The following is a 14,649-nucleotide window of genomic DNA, read 5'->3' on the forward strand; positions in this document are numbered from 1 at the left end:
ATGACATAAAAATATTTACATTTAGAAGAGAAAAATTTGGACTTGTGAGTATTTATGGGTTATTATGATAGTATTTGACTGATCCAACCCACTGGAGGTTAAACTGGTCTGTATGCGGAACTTAAACTAAAATGATTAATATCTTTTGTGTAATTTTTGCATTTCATAAATAACCGTAAATTCCGGACTATAAGCCGCTACTTTTTTCCCACACTTTAAACACTGCGGCTTATACTCCAACGCGGCTTATACGACGATTTTCCCTTCTTGCCTGCCACACCCCAGGGAAGAATCTGTCTATTGTTAGCAGGTATGCAGGAATGGATAACATTAACAACTTAACCTTTATAAAGTTAATATTAACACACACAAAAGGGGAACTTTTAAGGAAAAATAGTAAACCTTCAAATGTTAATATTGTTTCAAAAATATACCAAACAAAACTCTGAATGAAAACTCCCAATAAAGCTCTCCAGAGACCGTCATAAATTTAAAGCATCTCAGAATTAATGCGCACGTCGTGCGTAATGTTAAATGAAAATGATATTACAACAGACGTAATTACTTGTTTTTAATCTTTATATTTTAAAAATAAATTAAAAGTCCTACTCTAACGAAAAACAAAAATTTGTTCACTTTCAAGTGTCTTTCAAGTCATTTTAAGTCCGTGAATCCACAGCCGGCGCAAAAGCAAGTCAATCCCGTATCGGCACGAATCCAAAGGAAACCCAATAAGTCCACCGACAAAAAAAAGGAAAGAGAAAATGTGCTTTTATTACTATCCTTTTGTTGCCTTGTTTTTTGTCTTTTGTTTTTTAATCATCATATTAACAACGAGTCAACCTGTAGATATGACAGCAAGCTCACACATATCAGACCAATTTACATACAGGGAAGAATTTCATTTGAACTCAAAGAAAACCTTTATCCAGTTACCGTCCAGTTTTGACGCAATGAAGAAAAAGGTTCCACTGGGTCCCACAGACTCCCATAGAAGCCAGGCTTCAACAGGAAATGCACTGAGCACAGATCGTACGAGGAAACAGCGCAACGGGAATGTATGAGAAGTGAACAACATGGAGTCTGAGGATTTGTGATAAAGCTGATTCTGAACAAACTCGTCTGTGAGATGAACGTGTTTTAACACACGTGTAGTCAATGAAATGTCAACACAACCAAACAGATTTAACCATTTCATTTTGGTAATGGTAGGGGAGGCCGGGCTTCTCTTGCAGTCTATGAGAAATCACCACTGGTGGACACCCGCAGTTTATAAACCGGCGCATCATATACGTGTACAAAATTGATTTTCTTTCTAAAATTAGGGTCTGCGGCTTATATTCAGGTGCGGTCTATAGTCCAGAATTTACGGTAATCCCACGGGCCAGAGTGGACCCTTTGGCAGGCCGGATTTGGCCCCCGGGCCGCATGTTTGACACCTATGGAATAGAGTATTAGGAATAATTGAATACGTCTTCATGGAACAAATCTAACTAGAAGCACTCGGAGAGCGCAGACCTCCGCCAAGGCGGATCAGTGGCCCCCCCCTGTGGGCCCCCCCACCCCCGATCACCACCAAAATTTAATCATTTCTTCCTCATCCCATTTCCAACAAACCCTGAAAATTTCATCCAAATCTGTCCATAACTTTTCAAGTTATGTTGCACACTAACGGACAGACAAACAAACAAACAGACAGACAAACAAACAAACAAACCCTGGCAAAAACATACCCTCTTTGGCGGAGGTAAAAATGTAGTGTGTAAATGTAGGTCAGTGATTCTGGTTCTTTTCCAGACCAGGCCTGATGGACCACAGTGTAATTCCACAGTGACGTTTTTACTGAACCTGTTTACTGATATAAGGAGCTGCTACCGGAATTATACTGGCTGCACTGTCATGAAGAGTCCTGTGTAGTGACAGGCTAACAGAGAATAATCACTCCACTGTGCATATATTTGCTGTAGCCGTGAACAGCTGTTTTCATTTAAAAAGCTGTAATAAACCCGCTGTATACTTCGTGCCTGGAGCCTACAAGCACACACACAAAGTTAGCAACTTTCTGGATGAGTATAATGAAGACTGAAGAGCTAAAAGGCAAGTTATCTCTCAGAGGAGTTGGTGAATGTTTACGCAGACCACCAGATTATCAAGTCCCGAGAATCAGCTGATGTTTCAAGTGCTTTCTAACTTGTTTGCTGTGATGGTCTCATCTGTTGATAATATTTTAGTGCTATGTAATTAAAAAAATCACCAAAGTTTTGGAATGAAAAGCTGTAGTCTAAGGTGGAGAACGTATTGTACTGTTAATCTTCTCAGAAACAGAAGGACCTATCACACTGTTGGCCAAACTTCAGACCCTGATAAACTGCCTCCACTGTCCGTGTGCATTATTTATGATTTCTCAGAACAACATTTACAGGATCCAGGGAGGAACCGCCTCGGAACATGATCCGAACTTAGACGGACTCATGCTCATCCTATATGTTTGGAAATATAGAATAGAATAGAATAGAATAGAATAGAATAGAATAGAATAGAATAGAATAGAATAGAATAGAATAGAACAGAACAAAACAAAACAAAACAAAACAAAACAGAACAGAATTGTCATGTCTGCTCCCAGACTGTGTCTGTCTTTTCTGTTTTCTCTGTCATTTCCTGTTTTATTTTGTTAAGTTTCCCTCTTGTGTCATGTCTGGTGTTTTTACTTCCCCTCCTTGATTGTTTCACCTGCTCCTGATTACCTGACTCCTCCCTGATTATCTCCACCTGTGTCCTATTGTCTTCCCTCCCTCTTGTGTATTTAAACCCTGTGTCTTCCCCTGTTCCTTTGCCAGTTTGTGTTCTACCTTTGTGTGCTCACTTACCAGCGTTTTTGGATACCTGTCAGTCTGTCTGCCCGTTCTTGACCCGTTTTGCCTTCCGACCACCGATCCTGCCTGTTCCTTGTCTGCCTGCTCGTCTGGTTCTGACCTGGTTCGTACTTCGACTCCTGATTCTGCCTATTCCCTGATTACCTCAGCCTCCAACGTGTTACCCTGTGTTTCGACCCTCGCCTGGACCCTGACCGTGAGTAGCCTTTCCCTCATGTCCCGTTGCCTCCTGAATTGCCCTCCTGTGTATGACCTGGCTTGTTTTTTGACTATCCTCTGTTTTGCCCTAGTCGGGGTGTTGACGGGAATCCTCCGGCTCGGCCGTGCTGACCATCCATATTCCCCGTTCACAGCCCGGACGAAGAGTCCAGAATCACACGCCTTCACAGACGTGTTAACTATTTTGTGCTGTGTTTTTACTACTGTGATTGTGTTTAATAAACACTCTCAATTGGTCATCTGCATTCTGGTCTTGCATTTGGGTTCAGCCTTCGTACTAGTCCCATTACAGTACAAACTGGCCAATAAGATGAACCCAGCAGACCTAGACCAGGTCCGGGAGGCAGTTCGGTCCCAGGGGCAACGCTTAGGGGGACATGAACAGATTTTGCACTCCCTAATGGATAAGATGACTCAGCTGTCCGTTCAGTTTTCCCAGTATTCTGGTAACCAGGCTTCTGCTCCGGTCCCGCCAGTCGAGAATATTAACTCTGTCTCACCCGTTAAAACCTTGGAGGAACCCAACATCCCACCTCCATCTAAGTACACAGGTAACCCTGATACTTGCCGTAATTTTTGTACACAACTCCAGCTCATTTTTGATTCCCAGCCCCGCCGTTTTGCTAATGAGTTAGCTAAGGTTGCATATATTGCTAGTCTGTTGGAAGGCCCTCCTTTAAGCCTGTTCAACGCAGCCTATGAACAAGGGTCTCCCATCACTCAGTCAGCCTCGGGTTTGATGGCTGAGCTAAAAAGGATATATGACCATCCTATCTGTGGACCACAGGCCGGTCAAAGACTCATGAGGCTGAGGCAGGGAGATCGCCCCATTAGGCAGTATGTCAGTGAGTTTCGTTCTCTAGCAGCAGAATCTGAATGGAACGAGAAGTCTTTGATCTCTGCGTTCCAGAGCGGTCTCAACCGCACCGTTGGTCGTGAGATGACGCTCCGGCAGGAACTCCATTCACTGGATGATGTCATCGAGGCTGCTATTTGGGTTACTGACCAGTCGGTGTTTTGGCAGCCAGAACCATCATGGAACCGCCAGCCCTCCGTGAGTAAGCCCCACTCAGAACCCCCTCACCCAGTACCTGAGTCCAGCGGGGGTTCGAAAGTGGAACCGATGCAAGTGGGTCGGACTCGTCTGTCGGCAGAGGAACGTCAACGCCGTCTGGTGGCTGGTCTGTGCCTATACTGTGGTCAGGAGGGGCACCGAGTCAGCAACTGCCCAGTGAAACCTAGAACGATGGCAGGTGAGGACTCTCTTTTGAGCAGAACGTTCTGTGTGTCCAGCGCCTCTCGTGTTCAGCCCTTGGTCTGTGTGTGCTCTAGTTCTGTGTCTCTGCAGCTTCCAGTCCTGATAGACTCCGGGTCAGACGCTAATCTGATGGATGAAGAATTAGCTAAGCAGCTCCACCTCAGTCTGCTCCCGGTTCTGAAGCCCCTGGAGGCGAGGGCTTTAGACAATCACATTATCTGTAGAGTTACTCAACGGACTCAACCAGTTACTGTCCGGTTCAAAGATGGTCACTCTGAGGAAATCAGTTTTCATGTTTATCGTTCTGACTCTCACCCTCTTATATTAGGTCACCCCTGGCTATCTTTCCATAACCCCTGTATTAACTGGCAAACGGGGGAGGTCCAAGCTTGGGGAGAGGGGTGTGGTTCCTGTTGTGAGGGGGTCCGGAATCCTGATCCTCCGTCCAAGCCAGTTCAGGTCACTGTGGCTCCTGTCATTTCTCCAGAGGAGCAGGAGACGGTGTTCCCTGCTCTTAGTAAGGTACCTGAGTGTTATCACGACCTTAAGGAGGTATTTAATAAGTCACGCGCTACTGCGCTACCCCCTCACAGACCGTATGACTGTGCTATTGATTTGCGTCCTGGTACCTGCCCCCCTAAGGGGAGGCTGTATTCTCTGTCTGGCCCAGAGACGGCCGCAATGAAAAAGTATATTGATGAGTCCCTGGCGGCCGGCCTGATTCGACCATCCTCATCTCCAGCTGGGGCAGGGTTTTTCTTCGTCGACAAGAAGGATAAGACGCTACGCCCCTGTATTGACTATCGTGGCCTTAATGACATTACCATCCGTAATAGATATCCATTACCCCTCATGTCTTCAGCATTCGAACTATTACACGGGGCCAAAGTATTCACCAAGTTAGACCTCCGTAACGCATATCACTTGGTGAGAATCAGAGAAGGGGACGAGTGGAAGACTGCCTTTAACACCCCAAGTGGACACTATGAGTACTTAGTGATGCCGTTTGGTCTCACTAACGCCCCCGCTGTTTCCAAGCTTTAGTCAATGACGTGTTACGTGACATGCTCAATGTTTTTGTATTTGTGTATCTGGATGATATTCTTATTTTTTCCCCGGATGAGGAGTCACATGTCCAGCATGTCCGCCAGGTGCTCCAAAGACTTCTCCAAAACCAACTGTTTGTAAAAGCTGAGAAGTGTGAGTTTCACCGCCCATCTGTTTCCTTTCTGGGTTTTATCATCGCAGAGGGGAGTGTCCAGATGGACCCAGACAAGGTCAGTGCTGTCAGGGATTGGCCCACGCCCACCAGTCGTAAGGATGTCCAGAGATTCCTTGGATTCGCTAACTTCTACAGGAAGTTCATTAGGGGGTTCAGCAGTGTGGCTGCCCCTTTGCATGTTCTAACCTCTCCCAAGTCCGTTTTCAGATGGAACCCCGAAGCAGACGCAGCGTTTGTGAAGCTGAAAAGGGCGTTCACCTCGGCCCCCATTCTGTCGGTTCCGGATCCAGCTCGTCAGTTCGTCGTGGAGGTGGACGCCTCTGATCTGGGGGTCGGGGCAGTCATTTCCCAACGCTCTCCAAAGGACAACAGGCTTCACCCGTGCGCTTTCCTCTCCAGGAGACTGTCCAAAGCGGAAAGTAACTATGACATCGGCAACAGGGAGTTGCTAGCCATCAAGGTGGCCCTGGAGGAATGGCGCCACTGGCTGGAGGGAACCGAAATACCATTCATGATCTGGACGGATCACAAGAACCTAGAGTATCTGCGGTCTGCAAAGAGACTCAACTCCCGTCAGGCCAGGTGGGCTCTGTTCTTCACACGATTCAATTTTTCACTGTCATATCGGCCTGGTTCCAAAAATGTGAAACCTGACGCTCTGTCCAGACTCTTTATGCCCGTCAATTCAGATTCTGAACCAGGACCTATCCTCCCTGAGAACTGTGTGGTGGGGGCGGTACAGTGGGAGATTGAGAAATCTGTTATTAATGCATTACGTGATTGTGACATCCCGGCTGGCGTTCCGCCAGACCGCCTGTTTGTTCCTGATCACCTCCGCCCACAGGTCATCCACTGGGCTCACACATCCAGGCTGACATGTCACCCGGGAGTCCAGCGGACTGCATTCGTTATTAAACAGCGCTTCTGGTGGCCCGCTTTGGAGAAAGAAGTGGCGGAGTATGTCGCTGCCTGTCCTGTCTGTGCTGCGTGTAAGACCTCCAATAAACCTCCGGTTGGTCAATTACACCCTCTACCTGTTCCCAGTAGACCCTGGTCTAATGTGTCACTAGACTTTGTGACGGGGCTGCCCCCGTCAGATGGAAATACCACTGTGTTGACCATTGTTGACCGTTTTTCCAAGATGGCTCACTTTGTCCCACTACCTAAGCTCCCCTCTGCTAAGGAGACAGCAGAGGCCATGTTATGTCATGTCTGTCGATTACATGGGTTTCCCAGAGACATTGTTTCGGACAGAGGTCCTCAGTTTGTTGCACGTTTTTGGCGTGCTTTTTGTTCCCTTATTGGGGCATCTGTTAGTCTGTCCTCGGGCTATCACCCACAGTCCAATGGTCAGACGGAGCGGCTCAATCAGGTGCTGGAGGCCGGTCTTAGAGTTTTGGCCTCCCACAACCCTGCTTCCTGGAGCCGCCAGCTGATCTGGGTCGAATACGCCCACAATTCGCTACCCTGTGCTTCTTCTGGTCTGTCTCCTTTTCATGTAGTTTGTGGTTATCAACCTCCTCTGTTCCCGGCCCTAGAGAAGGATGTCAGCGTCCCCTCAGCTCTGGCCTTGATAAGGAGATGCAAAAGGACCTGGATTCGCGCCAGACAAGCTCTGTTGAAGGCCTCGGGGGTCTACAAGGCAGCTGCGGACCGGCACAGGACTCCAGCCCCGGTCTACCAGCGCGACCAACGTGTGTGGCTGTCAACCCGTCATCTTCCCTTGAGGGTGGAGAGCCGCAAATTGGCACCCAGGTTCGTGGGCCCATTTCCTATCTCAAAAATTATTAATCCTGTCTCTGTTCGCCTGAAGCTACCTAGGACCATGAGGATACACCCAACCTTCCACGTGAGTCAAGTTAAACCGGCTAAGGAGAGCCGGTTAGTCCCTCCCACCCAGCCACCACCGCCACCCCGGATCATTGATGGAGGCCCAGCCTACACTGTTCGCCGGCTCCTAGCGGCCCGTCGCCGGGGAAGAGGATTTCAATACTTGGTGGATTGGGAAGGATACGGCCCTGAAGAGCGTTCCTGGGTGCCCGCCTCTTACATCCTGGACCCGGACCTGATCCGGGACTTTCATCGCCACCACCCGGAGGTTCCTGGGCCGTCCGGTGCCGTCCCCTAGAGGGGGGGGTACTGTCATGTCTGCTCCCAGACTGTGTCTGTCTTTTCTGTTTTCTCTGTCATTTCCTGTTTTATTTTGTTAAGTTTCCCTCTTGTGTCATGTCTGGTGTTTTTACTTCCCCTCCTTGATTGTTTCACCTGCTCCTGATTACCTGACTCCTCCCTGATTATCTCCACCTGTGTCCTATTGTCTTCCCTCCCTCTTGTGTATTTAAACCCTGTGTCTTCCCCTGTTCCTTTGCCAGTTTGTGTTCTACCTTTGTGTGCTCACTTACCAGCGTTTTTGGATACCTGTCAGTCTGTCTGCCCGTTCTTGACCCGTTTTGCCTTCCGACCACCGATCCTGCCTGTTCCTTGTCTGCCTGCTCGTCTGGTTCTGACCTGGTTCGTACTTCGACTCCTGATTCTGCCTATTCCCTGATTACCTCAGCCTCCAACGTGTTACCCTGTGTTTCGACCCTCGCCTGGACCCTGACCGTGAGTAGCCTTTCCCTCATGTCCCGTTGCCTCCTGAATTGCCCTCCTGTGTATGACCTGGCTTGTTTTTTGACTATCCTCTGTTTTGCCCTAGTCGGGGTGTTGACGGGAATCCTCCGGCTCGGCCGTGCTGACCATCCATATTCCCCGTTCACAGCCCGGACGAAGAGTCCAGAATCACACGCCTTCACAGACGTGTTAACTATTTTGTGCTGTGTTTTTACTACTGTGATTGTGTTTAATAAACACTCTCAATTGGTCATCTGCATTCTGGTCTTGCATTTGGGTTCAGCCTTCGTACTAGTCCCATTACAAGAATAGAATATTATAGAATAGAATAAAACAAAACAGAATAGAATAGAATAGAATAGAATAGAATAGAATAGAATAGAATAGAATAGAATAGAATAGAATAGAATGCCTTTATTGCAGTGGTTTCCAACCTTTTTTGGCTCATGATTCCATTTTAACGTCACAAATTTCTGGCACACCCCAGACATTCAAAATGGAGACTTTTTTTTTTTCTAAAATTAATTTGTTTTGATCATGTAATAGTTTGCTATACTATGTTGCAAATAAAACTTAATTTTGGAAGACATTTAGTCTATATAATGTATATTATTGTGGACAGAGGCAGTAAATCCAGGTGTAGATTACTGCACAAAGGGAGAATTTGATTTTCCTTGGTCAGGATCTGTCCAGTCAGTCCAGCTGTGATTTACAAGGAGGACAATTAATACTGAACAAACAAGAACTGAAACTATGAATTATGAAAGAGCTGCAGCATCTGAAACTGACCACAATGAACATTTGACACAGATAAACAGAACCACAGTGCTGCAGTTTGTCATGTCTTTAATGGATTGGGATTGTCTCTGTCAACTCACCATATATTTTTTATTAGTAAGTTGTTGGGTTTTTTTTTATCAATTACTAGAAATTTCAGGCGACCCCATTTGAATTCCAGGCGACCCCACATGGGGTCCAGACCCCAAGGTTGAAAAACAATGCTTTATTGTCATTACACATACGTCCAATGAAATTAAAAGAAACGACTCTCTAGTGGTGTGTAGTGCAGAACAGTTTAAAAACAAAAGAAAAAGTGTAAATTAGGGATGTAACGATCACCAGTATAACAATAAACTGTGGTAAAATTCCCGACAGTTAGTATTACCGTTTAAATTCTAATTATCATGATAACCGTGTTTGATTACCACATTTTCAAGACAAACTTGATATGGAAAATGTTCAAACAATGGCTATAAGGTGCCATGTTTAAAGCATGTTTGTATGTTTGATGTTTACATGTTAATATTTGAATGTTTCGCCAACAGCCAACATTGTGCCTATTATTTTATTTGGAGTTTTTTTTTTGTTTCTTTTTTTTTTTTTTTTTTTAAATACAACTTGGTTAAATTATTTCAGGTTGTGTATCAGTACTTTTTGAACATTTCGGGCACATTTCAACAATTCTGTGATAATAATGATAACTGTGATAATTTTAGTCACAATAACCGTGATATGAAATTTTCACATCGTTACATCCCTAGTGTAAATACATATATACAGAATAAAAACAAGCATGTCAAGCAACCAAGAAACAGCAGAGAAATATTGAAATATTGTGAACATCCTGTATTTCCTTAATGGTGCAGCTGAATCAGGTGGTAATAATAAACGGGCCATAACAAGGTCTTTTCATACGTTCTGTTACTGGCATTGAGGCATCTGAACATCTTGCTGCAGGATCCTTTGTACACGTTTAAAAACCGCAAATGAAAGAACACTGTCCTGTGTCCCAGATAAGATTACACAGTGTGTGTATAAATACCAGAACAATTAACTGTTCACTGAGCAAATCAGTTTTAGAGAGTAAAGCAAAGGCTTTTAGTGATGTTCAGTAAGTGCTGAATAAATATTTGAGTGTAATCATTAATTACACCAATCGCACTCCTTCTGTGCTCTTTTCTGCGCAATCAGTGGAATCACATATTTGCATGTTAAACATATAGGCCACACGTTCTTGACAACTAAAAGCGCAGGTAGCTTTTTACGCCGAGCTGCAAAGACGACACAAAGCCAGCACATGCTTTTTAAGGCGTTATTTTGTCTTTAACTGCAGCTGCAGTAATCAGTGTCATTCAGTGACTCAGGGATATTTTGCATTTTTGCTGTTTCATCCTTGAAAGTGCATCAAGAAACACCATGGAAACAATCAATCAAGTCTGGCAACACACAGCGCTGCAAATTACCCCACTGAGAAGCACAGTGCCTTCGACTGCATCTGTATTTTTCATGATCTAAACTGTCAGTTCATTTGAGAGAAACGACATCTCGGGTCCCATCCTCCTGCTAATTTTACTGGAGCTGCGTTTATGTACGGATCGAAAAAAAAAAAAAATTACTGGAACAAAATCAGGCGTTGGAGATGACTGAGGGAGACAGATGCTGCTTATTGTTCGTACGCGGAAGGTCGAAATATAAAGAAACGACATGACAATCTATCAAATGACTAATTGTTTTGACTCATTGGCGTTGTACAGGAAAGTGACAGACCTGATCTGATCTGCAGAGTCATCGCAGATCAGATCTAACCTCCTGTTCTGTTCTGTAATATTAGCTGCCATATTAAAGGAATACTACATGTACACTTTATTAAGGTATTTCCCTCGGCGTTCCATTTCGTCTGTTTGCAGCGGCGAAGCTCGCTCGTGCATGTGTCATTTCTGCAGACGAGAACGTGGGGTCGGTGTGGGTCTGAAGGACTGACTGGCACCGAGAAAGGGCTGAATCACTGGACCGTGTCTTTGGGCCAGACACGAAAACAGATTCACACAGCTCTGCATAGTCAGAGGAATTCTGAAATCCTCACACCAGTCAGTGCAAGATATTTTAGGAACAGACTGTGTGCAAGTCATATGAAATAATATAGATTTATCAGTATATGTAGTTATTTTTATAGAATAATTTCCTTATTCTATATAAAAAAAAAAAATCTGCACTTCATCTTGTTTTTTCATTTCAACGTCTGGTTATTACCTGAGAGGAAACTCTTATATTGCCAATCCTAAAAACAGTAAATTAGGCGAAGATGCATTATCACCACCTGGCACCTGGAATAATTCTATAACCTCATGAGAAAGCGAAACATACATTGCAAAAAGATCCAATCGGTGTCTTTTCAATCATGAATTCTAAAAATATATATGACTATTTACATCAGGGCTGTCAAACTCATTTCAGTTCAGTTCCACATTCAGCTAAATTTGATCTGCAGTGGGCCAAACCAGTAAAATAATAATGTAATAATGTATAAATAATGTCAACTCCAAACTTTTCTCTATGTTTCAGAGCGAAAAAAGTAAATTTATATTATGAAAAGGTTTACACCTACAAACTATCCTTTCAAAAGATGCAAATAACATGAATGAACTGAAAAAATCAGTGTAATTTTAGCAATATTCTGCCTCAGTTTATCATTTCCACATGTACATTAGAACTTACAGATCACAGTGGATCTACAAACACACAAAACATTTAATAACAGGCAGAATCTTGTTAAAATTCTACTTACTTCTCTTAAGACATTTCAGGTTGTTCATATTTGTTCAAGTTATTCACATTTTTTATGAAATTATACTTTGTTTTAGTGTAAATACATGAAAATATTTACATTTACAAACAGAAAAAATTGGAGTTGTCATTATTTCTATGTTATTCTGATAGTATTTGACTGGTCCTGCCCACTTCAGATTGAATTGGTCTGAATGTGGAACCTGAACTAAAAGGATTGTTAATTTCTTAGCGTAATTTTTGCATTCCACAAATTCATCCAAAGGGCCGGACTGGACCCTTTGGTGGGCCGGATTTGGCCCCGGGGACGCATGTTTGACACCTGTGGTTTAAGAAATGAGAAGCTCCTCACAGCATCAGTTAGGGTTAAATACCTTATACCAACTGAAACATATTAATCACTGCAGTAGTTATCCAATAGAAGCATCCTACCTGTTTATTTAGCCAAATCCAAGTGTTGATTTTTTAAGTTGTTTTTCCAGGGCTGTGTTGTCGATTAAAAATCTCATAGGTTTATATACAGTATTCGCAAAAACAAATATAATTGTACGTTGTAGAAAAACATGACTTTTTCCAGTGCTTGGACTCTGTTTTTTGCATGCTTGGAGGAAGTTAGATTGGACTAAGGATTATATCTGTATACCAGAGACTGTCCTCTGCCTCTGCCCCTCTTTCTTTAAGGAAGAACGGACTAGTTAATTAATTAATTTGTTGTTAGACACATCTGAATCTTTGTTTTTGTGTTTTTTTTGTTTTAACATTACTGAAAACTGCAAAATTTAAAAAAAAACAAACATGATTTCAGCAGGTTTTCTAGCAACATGGTGTAGAACTAATAACATGGAAATACAACATTTTGCTAAAATAATCACTCGAGATATTCAGCGTTAGCCAGTAGTTAAAATATCCAGGCGTCTTCTACAGTGTCTTCGGGTTGAGACTACATCAATATTTAATTACTAAACTGTTAAACTGAACTTAATTATTAACTTTCTGCTCATTTTGTTTTTTATTAAGTTTTAAATGTAGTAAAAATAGGTGATGGATAGCTGTTATGACCAGACACAGACCAGAATCTCACAAATCTCAAAGGCTCAGACTCGCCAAATTGTGTTATGCCACGTTTCCCCCGCGTGGTTTCGGCTCGACTCAACTCGATTCGGCCTTCTTGCGTTTCCATTACGAAAAGGACCTGGAATCTGGTATCCGGTACTAGGTTTTTGGTATCACCTCCGTCGAGGTTCCAAGCGATACTAAACCGTGACGTGTAAACACTGCAGACCACTGATTGGTCAGACAGTTTTCTCTGTGACCCACCGTCTTACAAAAAACAGACCCACATGATAACAGCCCAAAACTACACCATGGTCAGTCCAGGAGATTCAGTCTTTGGTGGCCGACGTAAAAATTCAGACGAGACAACACGCAACAAGCGAGTTTTCAACAACTCTCTGAACAGACGACACGGAAGTAACGCGCCGCATCGCTATGACGACCAGCAGTGGTGATTCCTCACAGACTGCAGTGGAAGCCCGGCTTCCCCTAAAATTATGAAAATTAAATGGTTAAATATGTTCGGTTGTGTTGACATTTTATTGACTCCAAATGTGTTAGAACACGTTCATCTCACAGACGAGTTCATTCAGAATCAGCTTTATCACAAACCAACGGACACGATGTTGTTCACTTCTCCTCCATTCCCGTGTCTGTGTTTTCTCCTCCGTCTCTGCTCAGTGCATTTGTCCGTAGACTGTGTCCGTCTCTGGGCTTCAATGGGACTGAGTGGAACTGGTTTTTTCATTGCCTCTAAACTGGACGCTAATTGGATAAATGCCACGATATTGTCCCGCCCCCTGACACCGGGCGTCTCTGGGGGTGAATGGAGCTGTGGGCGGAGCTCGGCCGGGCCGGACGCCAGAATCCCACGTGCTGATTGGAGGATCAGTCGAAAGGCGGAATCCTGTTTGATTGACAGTTGTGTTCAGATCTGCTCCTTCACTGATACAGTTCAGTTTAATACCGTCACACATTCTGCTGGGAAATCAGAGAAACCACTACGAAATTACTCGTTCATTTCTTGCACTGTAAATAAAACACACTCATTGGACTTCCTTGTTTCAATTTGACATAATTTCAGCGTTTTCTTGTTTCAGTTCCATAAATTAATCATTTCTTGTTTGAGTTTAATATCGTTTTGTAGATAGTTAAATCAATCATACTGTCGGCTAGGTCACAGTGAAAGGAGCATCTGTAGTTTAAAAAGGCTGAAGTCTGACACCCACAATGCACTGGGCCAAGGCCGTCTGAGCAGCCCAGCTCTGCTGGACATTCAGAGGACACTGGTCCAGTCCTGGAAAAGACGCCTACTGGTACGATAAGGACACTGAGCATTTTCTTAAAAAGGAACAGAGGGACGAATGTATGTTTAAATAACTTGACAATTTTTTTTTTATGTAAGCCGACAATGAGCTTCCCCTGTCTGAAAGACGAGCAGCCGCCACTGACGTCCAGGTACTGTAAGTCAGTAGTATCCTGTAATGGAAACGGTCTCCAGGAATACCGAGTCGAGCCGAGTTGGTTCCACATTGTGGAAAAGCAGCATTAGATAACTAATATGGAAACTCCGTCTCTGGCTTAATTTTGACACAATGCGTGGAAACAATATGGCGTCTGTGTTTATACATAATCTGTCTTCTTCAAATCGACAGCATGATGCAAATTCATGGCACTAAGGGAGAGTTAAGTGAAAATATGGTGGTGGTGGTGGGGGGGGCTACCATGTTGCCTTCCACCCACTGACAGCTGTCAATCACTAAACAGAACCGTGACTGGTCCAAAGTCTCCCATCACAGAGTAGATTTTGTAAAGCTGTTGAACAGAGCCAAGAGGAGCTGCAC

The sequence above is a fragment of the Sphaeramia orbicularis genome, chromosome 16, assembly GCF_902148855.1.
Source record: "Sphaeramia orbicularis chromosome 16, fSphaOr1.1, whole genome shotgun sequence".
Classification (NCBI taxonomy): Eukaryota; Metazoa; Chordata; class Actinopteri; order Kurtiformes; family Apogonidae; genus Sphaeramia; species Sphaeramia orbicularis.